Source organism: Cynocephalus volans, chromosome 4, assembly GCF_027409185.1.
Source record: "Cynocephalus volans isolate mCynVol1 chromosome 4, mCynVol1.pri, whole genome shotgun sequence".
NCBI classification, from domain to species: Eukaryota; Metazoa; Chordata; class Mammalia; order Dermoptera; family Cynocephalidae; genus Cynocephalus; species Cynocephalus volans.
In genome coordinates this window covers 110,206,748-110,220,099 of record NC_084463.1, presented here as the reverse complement: position 1 = coordinate 110,220,099, position 13,352 = coordinate 110,206,748, and the positions used below count along the sequence as shown (strand labels likewise).

At 34.8% G+C, this 13,352-nt stretch overlaps 1 protein-coding gene across 2 annotated transcripts in view; it reads left to right on the top strand.

Moving 5' to 3' along the window:
• The window catches only part of SBF2 (SET binding factor 2), a 465,129-nt gene that overhangs the window by 435,886 nt on the left and 15,891 nt on the right, over positions 1-13,352 (top strand). The window lies entirely within an intron of this gene.

Genomic DNA, 13,352 nt, shown 5'->3' with positions numbered 1-13,352 from the left:
TGAGTTTGACTTCTACTTCCACAAATAAGAAGCTGTGACCCAAAAGACAACTTTCCCACAGAAAACCACTATAAAACCTGGACCAAAGGCAAAGGAGACTTTTCAACAAATGGTGTTGGAATAACTGGTTATCTGTATGGAAGAGTGTGAACCTTGACCCGTATCCTACATCATTCACAAAAATTTATTTAAAATGGGTCATAGACTTTCGTAGCTAGAGGAAGTTCTTCAAACAGAAAATGAAAAAAGAAGGAATTTAGGGATATCAGAAAGGAAGAAAGAACAGAAAATTAAAATATGGGTAAATACAATATACTTTCCTTCTCGAGTTTTTAAAATTGTGTTTGACAGTTGAAGCAAAAAAATATAACACTGTTTGATATCGTTCTCAGTGTATGCAGAAGAAGTAGCTCAAACAATTATATTATAAAGGGACGCAAAGTGAAGTAAGGGTTCTACACATCACTGAAACTGATAGAATGTCAGCACCAGTGGACTGTGATAAGATATACAATGTAGTAATACCTACAGCAGTCATTATAAAAGCTACACAAAGAGATACACTCAGAAACACTATAGGTAAATCAAAATGGAGTTCTGAAAAATGTTCAAGTAACCTACAGAAGGCAAACAAACAAGTAAAAAAGAACAAACAAGACAACAAAATGGCAGACGTAAGACCTAAAAAATCAATAATTACATTAAAGGTAACTGGTCTAAATATATCATGACATAATTTATGCTGTTTATAAGAAACTTATTTCAAATATAACAGTATTATTCATAGCAGTTTTATTCGTAATAGCCAAAAACTTGAGGGGGGTGACGGGTGATACCCTACAACAGGTGATGGCTGAACAAACTACAAACTGATACATTCATACCAGGGACGGCTACTCAGCAATAAAAGGAATGAACTATTGATACATGCATCTACTTGAATGGATCCCAAGAATGTTATATTGAATGAAAAAAACTCTATCTCAAAGGGTCACATATTATATGATTCTATTTATATAACATTTTCAAAATGACAAGATTATAGAGATAGAGAATAAATTATTGGTTGCTGGGGGTTTCAGATAGTGGGGCAGGGAGGGGGTGAAGAGTAGATGTGACTGGAGAGGGGTGGCATGAAAAACAAACCAAATGTCCATCAACTGGTAAACAGACAAATTATGGTATTTCAGTGCAATGGAATACTACTCAGCAAGCAAAAGGAACGAAATATTAATATACATAACAATATGATGGATCTTATGCTCAGTGAAAGAAGCCAGTCAGAAAAGACTACATACTATAGAAGTTCATTTACATGAAATTCTAAAAAAGGCAAAACCATAGTTACTGAAAGCACATCAGTGGTTGTCTGGGACCAGTGGTCAGGGGAAGGGACTGACTACAAAGGGCATGTGCAAACTTTTTAGGATCAGGGAACTGTTGTATCTCAATTGTGGTGGTGATTACACAACTGCGTGCAATGACCAAAACTAATCAAGTTATATGCTTAAGAAAATTTTATTATATTAAATTATACTTCAATAAGTCTGAAAATAATTTTTTTATTAGTAAGTCCAACATCTCAGTAAACTGAAGTTCCAGAAAAAAAAAAAAACAGCAGCTATCTAATTTCTCCAGAGAAGAATTTGTCGGTCTGGTGCCCAGGGAGTACTTATAAGTCTGGCTGCCTTCTTTGTGGAAGCAGGGGAGGAAATGTGTCCAGGGAGATCCCAGTTTAGTATGCGGATTTTTACTTTTATCCATGCTATTTTCAGTCTCAAGTCTCATCACTAACCCAGTTGTGTCTGATATTCCCAAATCGAGATCTTACCAAGTTTGGTTTTTCCAGAAAAATAAACCTCTAGTCTCTTGCTCTGAACAAGGTAATACAACTATATATATAACTATATGGGGTAGGAAAGGACCCTGGGGTCTAACCACTGTCTCTATAGACTTCCAGAGAGTCCTCATGTTAGCCCCCTTTTCACCCTTATATTACTAAGTACTTGGGCCTCTGTGTCCTGAGCCTTTCTTGGTTTATGGAGTAAATTGTTACCTTCTCAATTTGTTTTTCTCCTGCAGGCATCCCAGTGCAGCTTCTCTTCTGTCATTTACTACTATTTTCTATTTTCCATCTTTCAAAAATTTGCTGAATTGCTTTGGCCTGCTACTACTGTGTCTCCTCCCATTCTCCCCACTCCCTTTTGGGTTCTTTTTGTTTGTTTGTTTGTTTTTTAAAAAGATGACTGGTAAGGGGATCTTAACCCTTGACTTGGTGTTGTCAGCACCATGCTCTCCCAAGTGAGCTAACTGGCCATCCCTATATAGGGATCCGAACCCGTGGCCTTGGTGTTATCAGTACCACACTCTCCCAGGTGAGCCACAGGCCAACCCAGGCTTTTTGTTTTTTGTTTTACCTCTTAAAAAGTCCTTTAATTGGGGGAGGATTTTAGGGGAATGAGCTTGTATAGCTGAATTTGGTTTAAGTTAAATATACTACTACGTGTGTTAAATCTATGTTCAACTTGCAGAATTCTGCATCCCTGAACATTAGAGTCAGTAAAAGAATCCACTCACAGTCAGAGATGGGAGGTTCTCATATAAGATATGTTGTCCTCACAGTACTTGGGAATATCATTGTGCCCCAAGTACAAAAATCCTTACTTGGAATGTAATGTTCATATTTTATTGTTGGGGGTGGGGCAGAGAGGGGTAGGAGTATGAAGAGTCTAGAATGTTGGAAGGTAATCTGTATTCTGTGAGTACCCTGTAAGTGGTGTGAATTAAGCAATTTAATGTAAATTAAAATGAGGTGTAAATTACATTCCTGTTATCTTTAGAACACGTTATAATAGACACTAAAACTACAAAATACTAAGTTATATAAAGCAACTTGGGGTATATGTTTAATTTCCAGTATCTGTTTATTTTAAGTAAAGAGTTAAAACTCAAATGTTCCATATAAACCAGTGGATTATGAAGTCAAAAAAAAGTTGACTTTTAATGAAAGTTCAGTGATAGGTGAATGCTTCACAAACTGTAGAAAGTAACATTGTTCAGTGTCTAAAGACCCCGTTAGTATGATTTCAAATCTAGCTATACCATGTTTAAAATTTTTTAATTAAAATAATTTTTTTTTTAATTTGCCTGAACCCCACTTTGACTTAGTGCATAATATGTACATAGTACCTAGTATGTAATAACCTAAGTGCAGACAAGTCATGGCAAAGCGAGCATATGACCATAATTGCAATATTTAAAGGATGCTTGGCTATGATAGATAGCAGCTTTGGTGAAGCAAATTATTTTGTGCTGAAAAGGGATTGTTTATTCATTCAAAAACAAAGGAGTCTAAAAAGCCTATAGTTAACAAATAGTGCTTCTGACTCTTACTGACTTAATTATAAGGTAGGGTTTCATCATCTCCTACGTACTAGTTTTAGGCATTAGAAAATGCCTTTTTTGAATGCCTTTCAAGTGAACACTAGTGCTTTACATGACTCTGGCTTTTACTAAATAATTCGAATTAGTGCTGTCCTCAGTCTCTCAGGCTCACAAAACAGAGCCAGGCCCAAGAACATTAAAAAAAAAAAAGTTCAAAATTACACAGCAGCAAGTGAAACTTTCCCAGGTGGAACGTGTTCCCTGCTTATTAACTATTTCTAACATGCAGAATGCCAAAAGGCAGTCCATGGACATAAGCCTAGACTTGTCCATTAGTACTAATAAAGTTACAAAGAAAACAGATGAAGCACTGATCTTAAATTAGAACTGCCTCATCATATAAAAAGCCATTGTTTATGCCAGTATATCCAGGTGTTAGATGAATTATAAATGCTAGATCACTGTTTCATAATAGCAACATCTGGCAGATTTTTTGTTGCTCCTAAAAGAAATTGGCTTAGCTCAAATGAGCTCATTATAGGATGCTTCCTTTTCTTAAAATAGTTGAGCCAAATTCAAAAAATACATCCAAATACAAAGATGAAATTTTTACCTAAAATTTCTCTTAAAAATATACCAAGGAAAAAATATGCATAATATGAATAAAAAGATGAGTTATAAGAAAGCATCCCCTTTACTTCAGCATAAGAGTAAATCTTTAAGAGCATCTGAGAACCTTTTTATTATTTCCTACTTTGACAAAAACAAATAACATTTTGACTTTGCCTTCGGTTTATTCAAATTGTAAGTTGACTCACGCTGGTCTGGCTTTGGGATATGTTTCTCCTTGTGGTTACCATGTGCCAGCACTATGCAAGGTCCTGTTAAAAAGAGAAAAGCTATTTGTCTTTTGAAGAAATGAGACTTCCTTGTGAGCACATGTGTGAGCAGCTAAGTTGCCCCCACACATGCTGGTTACTCTGAAATTTATCCATAAACACTGGCAAAATAGCTATAGCTGATAGATTCATGGTCTATTCAAGAGTTTCTGATATCTGCCTTCTTTCCATTCAACTCAAAACTGGCAAAAATTGACATAAGCCAACCTGTTTTATTACAAAGTAATTTTGCATTAAAGCTTTTAATATTTGAGCCCATGTAATATGGAAGGATTTAAAAATCTTATGTAAAGCGATTGGCACAATACAAAGTGCATAGTTAATGTTTGTTAAATCTTAATCTGTGAAATAACAAAAATTAATGTTAGCTACTTATTTTTCTAGGGTGTATATAACTTTACTGATAGTTTTTCACATGTTGATACTGTTCCATATAGTGTCTCTTATAGCATAATATTTGTAATTCCTGAAAGCAGAATCCAATTTTAATTTATTCCTAAAATGATCTTTCCTGGGATTGGAGTCATAGCTTATTTTTATGGGCCTTTAAATTTTACAAAGTACTTAATGGCACATGGGCAAAAAATAAGACCCTATAAATTCATGTTTCTCCAACATGAATTTTTCTCCAAATTCCATCTCAGATTCTCTTCTTATAAATAAGTGAAGTTGGCAGGTTTCACTCATAATGGAAAACAAAACTAAATTGCCTCATACAACTTAGTTTTAAAAATCTATGTATTTTTTATTTTTAGAAAGATAAGTACAAAATTATTTTGAACAACAGAATCCAGATGATGCCAGAGAGATATATAAAACTTTGTTCATCAGCTTATTTAGGGAAATGCTCATATAGAATTAATTTTTTGGCTGAGATGACTATTCCCAATTCTGTGTAATATAATAAGGTTAAATTTATTTGAAGCATACTTGCCTTTATGCCCCAAAAATCTTGTAGCCAACAATTAAGAAAACTAATGAAACCAAAAACTATTCTTTAATAAAATTGATAAACTTCAGCCAGACTGATTGAGAAAAAAAAAAAAAAAAGCCACAAATTACCAATATTAGAAATGAGGAAGAAAATGACATTACTACAGATTCTACAGATATTAAAAGGATCATTAAGGGAATATTATGAACAACTTTATCCCAATAAAATCAACAATTTAGTTGAAATGGACAAATTCCTTGAAAGACACAAACTACCCCATTCACTGAAGAGGAAATATATAATCAGAATAGGCCTATATCTGTTAAGGAAACTGAAATTGTATTTAAAATATTTCCACACTGAAAACCTCAGGCCTAGGTGGCTTCACTGGTAAATTCTACCAAGCATTTAAGGAAGAAATTCTACAAAAACTCTTCCTGAAAATGGAAATAAAGGAAACAACTCAATCCATAAGGTCAGCATTACCCTGGCCTGACAAAGACAATAAAAGAAAACTATAGGGCCAGCCCCGTGGCTCACTCAGGAGAGTGCAGCGCTGATAGTGCTGAGGCTGCGGGTTCGGATCCTAATGGGGATGGCCAGTGCTCTCACTGGCTGAGCGCGGTGCAGACAACACCAAGCCAAGGGTTACGATCCCCTTACCGGTCAAACAAACAAAAAAAAAAAAAGAAAGAAAGAAAAGAAAACTATGACTACTATCCTTGATGGTCATAAATAGATTCAAATTTTCTAAAAAAAATTTAGAAAATCATATGCAACAATATATAAAAAGGATAATACACTGTGGTTGAGTGGAGTTTTTCCCAGGAACACAAGATTGGTTCACTTTCAAATTCAATCAATATAATTCATCATGTTAAGAAAGTAAAAATAGGAAAACCATATGGTTGTCTCATTAGATGCAAAAAAAAGCATTTGACAAAATACAACATCTATTCCTTATAAAAATTGTCAGGGAACTAGGAATAGAAAGGGATTTCTTCAGACTAATAGAAAGTGTATTTTTTAAAAACCCTGTAGCTGACATCATATTTAATAGTGAAAGACTGAATGCTTTCCACTAAGATCAGAAGCAAGATATTGATGTGTGCTTCACCACTCCTATTAAACATTATACTGAATCCTAGCTGTGCAATAAGGCAAGAAAAAATAATAAAAGACATCTACATTGCAAAGGAAGCAATAAAACTCTTTATTCATAGACAAAAAAAAAAACACTAGAATAAGTGAGTATAACAAGGCTGCAGAATACATGATTAATATACTAAAATCAATTGTTTTTTCACATACTAGCAATGAACTATTGGAAAGTTGAAATTTAAAAATCAGTATCAGTAAATCAATAAAAATCTTTACCAGTTACAATAGCATCAAAAATCATGGAATAGGCAGTTGGTTAGCCCACTCAGAGCATGGTGCTGATAACACCAAGGTCAAGGATCCCCATAACAGCTGTCTGTCAAAAAAAACAACATGGAATAACAAAATATGTAAAGGACTTGAACACTGAAAAACCATAAAACATTCCTTCCTAAGAAATATTTAAAAGAAATAAGAGATAGCTCCTGTTCATGGGTCAGAAAACTTAATATTATTGAAATGTCAGTTCTCCACAGGATTGATCTTAAGATTCAGTGCAGTCCCAACCAAACTGTCAGGGAGCTGTTCTGTAGAAATTGTCAAACTAATTCTAAAATCCATATAGAAGTAAAAAAGGACCTAGCATAGAATAGCCAAAACAACTTTGAAAAAGAAAAACATCATAGGACTACCACTCTCTAATTGCAAGACTTTTATAAAGCTACAGTAATCAAAACTGTGTGATAATTGGTGAAAAGATACACAGTTAAATTGATGGAACAGAATAGTGTCCAGAAATAGACCTGCACATATATGATATATGGACAACTGATTTTCAACAAAGATGCAAAAGTAATTGGTGGAGAAAGGATAGTCTCTTTTTATTATTATTTAATTGTACATATTTATGGGGTACAGTGTGTTGTTTTAATACATGCATATATTGTACAGTGATTCACTTAGGGTAGATAGAATACCCATCACCTGAACATTTATCTTTTCTTTGGGTGATTACAGTCAAGTTCCTCTTTTCTAGCTATTTAGAAATATACAAAATGATATTATTAACTCTAGTCAGCCTAGAACATCAGAATTTATTCTATCTACCTGTACTTTGTACCTGTTAATCCACCTCTACCCAACCCCTCTTCTCTTCCCTTTCTGGCCTCTGTTCTAATAACCATTATTGTATATTGTACTATACTTCTATGAGAACCTTTTTTTTTTTCTTGATTCCATGTATGAGTGAGATCATATGGTATTTGTCTTTCTGTGCCTGGCTGACCTTACTTAACATGATGGACTCCAGTTCCATCCATGTTACTGCAAATGACAGGATTTTTTTTTAAATAGCTGAATAGTATTCCATTGTGCATATATAACACAGTTTTTTTAATCCATTCATCTGTAGATGGGTATTTAGGTTGACTCCATCTTTTGGCTATTATGAATATTGTCACAGTGAACATGGGTCTCTTCAATATATTGATTTCATTTTCTTTGGGTATATACCCAGTAGTGAGATTGCTGGGTCATATGGTAGTTCTATTTTTAGTGTTTTGAGGAACCTCCATAGTGTTTTCTATAATGGCTGTATTAATTTACAGACCTACCAACAATGTAGGAGTGTTCCCTTTTCTCTTGGTAGCAATTTTTACTTTCTGCCTTTTTTATAATAGCCATTCTAATTGGAGTGAGATGATATCTCACTGTGGTTTTAGTTTGCATTTCTCTGATAATTAGTGATGTTGAGCATTTTTTCATGTTCCTGTTCGCCATTTGTATGTCTTCTTTTGAGAAATGTCTGTTCAGGTCCTTTGCCCATTTTTAATTGGGTTATTTGGGTTTTTGATGTTGAGTTGTTTGATGAGTTCTTTATGTATTCTGGATATTCACCGCTTGTCTGATGTGTAGTTTGCAAACACTTTCCTCTGTTCTGTGGGTTGTCTCTTCACTATGTTGATCATGTCCTTTGCTCTGCAGAAGCATTTTAGTTTGATGTAGTCCCATTTGTCTGTTTTTGCTTTAGTTGCCTGTGTCTTTGTAGTCTTGTTCAAAAAAGAACTGCCCACTTCTGTTTTGTGTAATGTCTCCTTTATGTTTTCTTCTAGTAGTTTTATAGTTTCAGGTCTTAAATTTAGATCTTTAATCTATTTTGCATTGATTTTTGTGTATGGTGAGAGAAGAGGCTAGTTTCAATCTTCTGCATGTGGATATCTAGTTTCCCCAGCACCATTTATTGAGGAGGCTGTCCTTTCCCCACTGTATATTTTTGGCACCTTTGTTGAAAATCAGTTGGCTCTCAGTGTGTGGGTTTATTTCTGGGCTATTCTGTTCCATTGCTCTATTTGTCTGTTTTGGGTTTCTATAGCCTTATAGTATATTGCTGTTTTGGTTGCTATAGCTTTATAGTATACGTTAAAGTCAGGTAGTGTGATGCCTCCAGCTTTGTTCTTTTTGTTCAAGATTGCTTTGGCTATTTGGGGTCTTTTGTTCTTCCATATAAATTTTAAGATTTTTTTTCTATTTCTGTGAAGAATGTCATTGGTGTTTTGATAGGGATTGTATTGAATCTATAGGTTGCTTTGGGTAAAATGGACATTTTGGTGATATTAATTCTTCCAACCCGTGAACACAGGATACCTTTCTATTTATTTGTGCCTGCAATTTTTTCAATAGTGTCTTATAGTTTTTATTATAGAGTTCTTTCACTTCCTTGGTTAAATTTACTCTAAGGTATTTCATTTTGTTGGTAGCTATTTAAGTAGGATTACTTTCTTGATTTCTTTTTCAGATATTTTTTTATTGGTGTATAGGAACACTATTATTGGTTTTTGTATGTTGATTTTGTGTCCTGCCACTTTACTGAATTCATCTATTAATTCTGGTAGTTTTTCAGTGGAGTCTTTAGGATTTTCTATATATATGATCTTGTCATCTCCAAATAGGGATAGTTTGATTTCCTCCTTTCCAATTTGGATGCCTTTTATTGCTTTCTCTTGCCTTATTGCTCTGAACTTCCAGTACTATTTTAAATTAGTGGAGAAAGTAGACATCCTAGTCTTGTTTCAGATCTTAGAGGAAAAGCCTTCAACTTTTGTCTGTTTGGTATATTAGCTGTGGGTTTGTAGTGTATCACCATTATTGAATTGAGGTACATTCCTTTTGTACCTTATTTTTTAAGCATTTTTATCATAAAGGTGTTTCAGATTTTATCAAATGCTTTTTCTGTGTCTACTGAAATGATCATATGGTTTTTTTCCTTCATTCTGTTGCTGTGACATATCACATTTATTGATTTGCATTTGTTGAACCATGAAAATGATAATCTTTCCAACAAATGGTGCCAGAGCAACTGGATTTCCAGATGCCAAAAAAAAGCACTTTAATCTGTACCTAGCACCAATATAAAAATTAATTTTAAAATAGTATAAAACTTTTAGAAGAAAACATATGAAGAAATCTTTGTGACCTTGGGCTGGGCAAAGATATCTTATATTCAACATCAAAAGCATGATCCATAAAAGAACAAATTGAAAAGTTAGACATTGTCATAATTAAAAACTTACATCATTCAGAAATCACTATTAAAATGAAAAGAGATGCTCTTGCCCTTTCTCCATGTGGTGCTCTGCTCCACCCAGGACTCTGCAGAGAGTCCACCAATAAGAAAACCCTCACCCAGTGTGCCCACTGAACCTTAGACATCTCAAACTCCAGAACTGTAGGAGATAAATTTCTTTTATTTGTAAATTTTTTTTTAAACTGAAAACACAAATCACGGAGTGGGAGAACATATTTGCAAATCATGTATCTGCTAAAGGACTTGTATCCAGAATATATACGAAATTCTCAAAACTTAATAAAAAAAAAAAACCCAAAAACTATTTCTTTAAATGGGTAAAAACATATGTACTGACTAGACCAAAGATATACAAATGGCAAATAAGCTCATGAAAAGATGCGGAACATTGTTCACTAAGAAATGCAAATTAAAATTACAATGAGATACCACTACACACGTATTTTTAATGGCTAAGATTTTAAAAACTGACCACCCCAAGTGTTGATGAGGATGTAGAGGAACTAAAACTCTCAAACACTGCTGGTGGGAATATGAAATTGTACAACCATTTTGGAAAACAGTTGGCCATTTCTTAAAAAGTTAAATATACACCAACCTTATGATTCATCTATTCCATTCTAGGCAGTTACACAAGAGAAACAAAAGCTTATGTCTATGTGAAGACTTATACATTACTCTTTATAGAAGCTTTATTTATAATAGCCAAAAATCTGGAAACAACCCGATGTCCACCAGTAGGTAAATGAATAAACAAATTGTGGTATATTCATACAATAGAATTCTATTCAGCAATAAGAAGAATGAACTACCGATAACCCACCAATGTGGATGGATCTCAAATAATTATGCTTAGCGAAAGAAAGCAGACAAAAAAGAGTACATGCTTATGATTCCATTTATATAAAGTTCTAGTAAATGCAAACATCTGTAGTCACAAAAAGCAAATTAGTGATTGATTAGGTATGGAGGTGCAGGGAGATAAAAGAAGCACAAGGAAACTTTGGGGGACTTATGGATAATATATTCATTATTTTGATTGTGGTATGGTTTCACAGGTGCACAGATATGTCATAATTTATCAAATTGTACACATGAAATATGTGCCCTTTATCATCGTGTCAATTATTCTTAATTAAAGTTGTTAAAACAGAAAATCTTGTGGCCAACACACTTCTAAATTCTCACTTATCCCCCATATTATGAGTCCTTTGAGGACGTCTCTGTCTGATCCCACTTCTTCTATTAAAAAAATGCTTCACAGAAGGAGAAGCACATGAATTGTGTCTTTTGGAGAGCACTGTGGTGTGGTATGGCAGGAGAGTCTAGGTGTTCCATTAACAAGGAGGAGAAGAAGCCAATGAACTAGATAAACTTAGTCCTTGAGATGTAGGACTAACTGGAGAAAGTGTAGTTACTTTTTTTTTTATTTGCTTACTAGAAATTTAAGCACCAATTTTATCTTGTGAATTCAATCAGCTCTTTATTTCTTCATAAATTATGGTAGAAAGACATTTTAGAAAATTCCTTTTGTTTCTTAATCTTAGATTCCAAATGAGGTATCTAGGTACTAACCAACCCAGCATTCAGGTCCATCTTACTTTTATTTCCACTGAAGAAATTCTCACATGCCTGTTACTTAAACTGTTGCAGAAGAATAAAAAAAATACTTGCTCTGCATCTTTTGTTCCACTTCCAGTAGACCTGATTATTAACTCCAGTTTGCAGGCAGTTTGTTTTTCATCCCCAAACAGTCAGCAACTGCAGGTGCCACTGTGGCACACACGTGAGGACACACACACTAGTGTCCCCAAACACTCACACCTTGACCCTCTCTAAGCAGCAGTTCCAATTCCAGCAGGATAAGTGCCAGAAGCCTTGGAAAAGTGTCTAATCTTTCTAACATAATTGTAGAGGGCAGGGTTTGTGGTGAGGCCAATCACCCAGTACAGTGGGCTGTGAAAGCATTTTTTCCATTTTAGAGGAGTTTTGCTTTTAGTCCTAGCATATGATCTCCCTGGAATGCCTGTAAGTTCAACTTAAGGTCATATTCATTATCATTTCCATTCTATTTTACCTCAAAATGAATCTTCAAAATTATATTTATGAGCATATTAAATAAGAGAATCATCAGGAAAGATACAGGTATGTGTGAGGTTTCTATGGAGAATAGTCATTGAGAGAAATGGTGTTTGGGGACTTTGTTTAATAAAGATTTTTTTTTTTTTTTTAAAGTTTTTAGAACCTATTGCGGACTGGGTCAGTAGAAAGAACCCTGAATTCTTCTTCCCCTGGAAATAGTGAGCCAGGGGCTGGCCTGTGAATACTGAAGATTTATTCCAAGGGCTATTGGGGCATTTGTCCTTGAAGCTGCCCTTGTCTGAGCACACTGCAGGTTTCTCCTCCCCAAGACTCTCAGATGGTAGGGAACCAAGTTCCATCCTCAGTTGGCCTGTCCCCTTCCTCTGTCTCACCACCCACGACCTGATTCACCCCCTCTCCATCATGTGCACACTGGCTTCTTAGAGTGGTGCTGCTGGTCCCAAACCAGGAGTTGAGACCAGAGAGATTTATATGGCATTAAAGGACAGATTGAAGGGGAAACCATAGATCTGAGCAATGCTTAAGAAAGGAGCCAGGAACACCAGTGAACCAAGGCCTAGTGGAAAGTCAAACCTAGGGCCTTCTCTGGTAGGCATGTGTATCAATAGGGGCAAGCATGTGGATAAGAATTGCTGTATTAGGGTACATGGCTGACAGTTGAGACAACACATAGAGGGCTAACAAAATAAGGAAAAAGGTTTTTGTTGGGTTTTTTTTTTTAATTTATTTTCCATTATAGAAATGGAAGAACGTATTACAAATTATAAGAAGCACTTAGATGAATTTATTTTTATGCCCAGTCATAATGCTGAAAGATAATAATAAAGTTGATCCTTAAATATGTGTCAGATTGTCTTGTTTCATTATAACTATAAACTCTTCAAGTATGCTTAGCCTTTATAATTAGTTGCTCATACAGCATATTCACAGAAAACCCAAGGTATCTAATTCATTTTCACTGATGAGAAAATTCATACTAGGTACAAGTGCTTACAGTTCTAAAAACTTGGAGAATGGCACACTGACTATTCAGAGCCACGTCACAATGTCCCCGGGAAACCTCTGCTGTACTGGGACTTGATGAATAGGAAGGTCAGTGGCTCAGATCAGGGAAGCAGTTCCATGGTATGCAGGTCCACTGCATACAAGTCAAACTCTCTTTTAATGCATCTTCCTAAAATCCATTTTATTTTGAACTAGTTATGAGCTAAAATTTTAATTCAGTTAAAAAACTAGTAAGAAAATGTTGTAGCGGGGGAGGAATACCTTTAATCATCACAGAAAATTAGGTTCCTAACCAGGTGATAAACTTCGATAAATCAATGACACCCCAGATCATGACTTTAAA